The sequence below is a fragment of the Syngnathus typhle genome, unplaced genomic scaffold (assembly GCF_033458585.1).
Source record: "Syngnathus typhle isolate RoL2023-S1 ecotype Sweden unplaced genomic scaffold, RoL_Styp_1.0 HiC_scaffold_27, whole genome shotgun sequence".
Taxonomy (NCBI): Eukaryota; Metazoa; Chordata; class Actinopteri; order Syngnathiformes; family Syngnathidae; genus Syngnathus; species Syngnathus typhle.
The window spans coordinates 353161-356181 of record NW_026871933.1 but is presented as its reverse complement, the minus strand read 5'-3'; the positions used below and the strand labels follow the sequence as shown (position 1 = coordinate 356181).

Genomic DNA, 3021 nt, shown 5'->3' with positions numbered 1-3021 from the left:
TGCACGTCCATCACTGTCTGGTTTGGATCGGCCTCCAAACAAGACAAGCACAGACTACAACGGACAATCAGAACTGCAGAAAAGATCATTGGAATCAACCTCCCATCTATCTAAGACTTGTACCTGTCTAGGACCAGGAATCGGGCAAGGAACATCTCTACAGACCCTTCTCACCCAGGTTGCAGTCTGTTTGAACTACTCCCCTCCGGACGGCGTTATAGAGCTCGGTACGCCAAAACCAGCAGACACAGAGACAGCTTCTTCCCCCAGGCTGTTGCTCTGATGAACTCACACCACTCATAGAGTCTCAGAGACATTACTGTGCAATAACATCTCTTCAGCTCTTCACACCTTTTTGAATTTGTCTACACTGTTTTTGCCATTATTCACGTCCTGAATGTTGTTAGTCACCTAAATGTTGAGGGTGTGTTTTTACCGAAGTTAAATTCCTTGTTTGGCACGCTCAAACATGGCGAATAAAAACTCTTGAATAAAAAAAAACTCTTGAATCTCAGCCATCAAACCAAAGCAACAAGACAAAGGAAAAAAGTAACACCGGCCAACCAGCCCCCTTCAATTCCAAAGAACACCCCAAAACACGCAAAATACCCTCCACAGGGTCCATAAACAGGTGTAAGGGCAGTCAAGTTCAACGCCGCCCAATGGACCGTGGTCGTAAATCGGTAAAACATCACAAAACAGGCAAACGTGTGAGCAGCGTCCTGGGCACCCAGTCGGGGCACGTGCAGATAGTCACCATGGGGCTGGTACGGCGAAGATCATTGGCTTCAACGAGCATGAGGGAGCGGACCTCCCACATGGGTCGCGGCTGCGAGGCCAAGGCGAGGGATCTGGTCAGCACCGGCCGGATGAGCAGGATGGCCATCGTAGAGTCACGCCGGTCTCGACCAATGTGTGCAGCCATCCCATCTCCCAGGGAAAAAAATATCCGATCCGAAACAATCTGCACACACCGAGTTGTGATAGATGGCACCAGCATTGCCGAATGGACAAATAGAAAGAAAGAAAAAGGAGAAAGGAAGGAAATAAAGAGGAAAAGAGAGAACACTGCTGCGGGGCTGCCACTCACAGTGGCGCCAAACAAAAAAAAAGGGGCTTGCATATTAGGTAACCGCTCGTGGTGTCCGACAATTAGTGGATTTTGAAGTTTCTCTTCAGAGAGAATCTTTGGCCACAAAGTGAGTAGGAGACAGGTTTTTCACCAGTGTGTTCTTGCATTTGATTTTAAGTTTACTTTCTGAGAGAATATTTGGCCACAAGCTGAGCAGGAAAAATTTTTTTCACCTGTGTGTGTTCTTCCATGTGTTTTTAAGTTTACCTTCTGATAGAATCTTTGGCCACAAACTGAGCAGGAAAACGGTTCCTGTCCTGTGTACTCTTGCATGTGTTTTTAAGTGTCCCGTCTGACCGAATCTTTGGCCACAAACTGAGCAGGAAAAAGGTTTCTCATGGGTGGGGGTATTTGTGTGTGTTTTTAAGTCACCCTTCTGTGAGAATATTTGGCCAGGAACTGGGCAGGAAAAAGGTTTCTCAACTGTGTGTGTTCTTGTCATTATTTTTAGGTGACAGTTCTGCGAAAGATTGGCTACAAACTGAGCAGGAAAAATATTTTTTCAGCTGAGTGTGTTCTTGCATGTAGTTTTAAGTTTACTTTCTGAGAGAATCTTTGGCCACAAAGTGATCTGGAAAAGGATATCTCACTGGTGTGGGTTCTTGTGTGTGTTTGCAAGTCACCCTTCTGAAAGAATTTTTGGCCACAAACTGAGCAGGAAAAACGTTTCTCCCCAGTCTGGGTTCTCATGTGACTTGTTAAGTGCCTCTTCTGAGAGAATCGTTGGAAAAACGTTTCCCTTCTGTGTGTATTCTTAGGTGTAGTTTCAAACTCCTCTTATGAGCAAACATTTTCCAAGACTGAGAACATTTCCAGTGTTTGGTATAAAATATCAACTTCTGACTCAAGACAAGTTGAGGGCATACTGTAGATATCCTCTTCGTCCTTCTCTTTCCCCTCCTCTTTTATCAAAGTTGCTCTGGCCCGGCCTCCTGTTTCTCATTAATCATGGCTGTTCCTGGCTGTTGTCTCATTCAAACTTGTACATAAAAACTAGCGCTTCAACCACCAGCTTCAACCACCAGCTTCAACCAGAGGTTCAAGCACGCTAACTGATTCTCAAACTTGGCCAAGCTATCTAGCCTTGCTTGGTCGCAGAATAGTAGCATGGGAGGTAAACGTGGTGACATCCTGATTTCCACTTTGTAATATTGTAGTTAAATAATTTATAGTTTATAATCAACCACAGCAGAACAGGCCTTGTAGCTCAGTGGTTAGAGCACTGGTCTTGTAAACTAGGGGTCGTGAGTTCAATTCTCACTGAGGCCTGATTGTATACTAAACATTTACTGCGCAAGCTTGACATATAAGAGTTGAGGGTGTAATTCCACTTATCTTGTCCATAGTACTGGTGACCAGCAGTTATGTGATGAGTTGTTATTGTCTTTGAGGATATTAAGGGAAATTTTATAATTTCAGACGGCACACCAATGTGTCCACACTGGATGAGAATCACTGGCTTACAGTCCTGTTTAGACTACATTTTCAAGCGTTTCTTTTGGTCAATCTTCTAAAAGGTTGACACAGTTTTGCCAGGCAAGACCGCGTAGCTCATTAATAAGAGCATTAGAATTGTAACTCAGAGGGTGTGAGTTAAATTCCCACTAGAGTCTGACAGACAGCTACATCTGCTAACCCTGCTTGGTTGTAGTGTGTTTGAATTTTTGATTAGCGGTAGGTGTTAAAGCCTCATTGCTAGCAAGAGAACTAGTCTTGCAAACAAAGATTCACTCGCTGTGTCTCAATTCACAGGCTGCATCCTCAGAAATACTTTTTTTTTTGCCAATTATCAGGCTGCATGACATGACTTCTGGTGCGACGCGAACGCACGTCATGTGACACACGAATTCAGCCTTGAAACCGGCATAATTTAAATGGCAACAGATGCT

General features: G+C 44.3%; 1 non-coding gene across 1 annotated transcript; it reads left to right on the top strand.

Annotated features, from left to right (window-relative positions):
- The first annotated feature begins 2328 nt into the window (after positions 1-2328).
- trnat-ugu (transfer RNA threonine (anticodon UGU)) lies at positions 2329-2401 on the top strand. Its single transcript has one exon. It is a non-coding gene; the product is annotated as a tRNA-Thr (tRNA).
- The last annotated feature ends 620 nt before the right edge of the window (positions 2402-3021 follow it).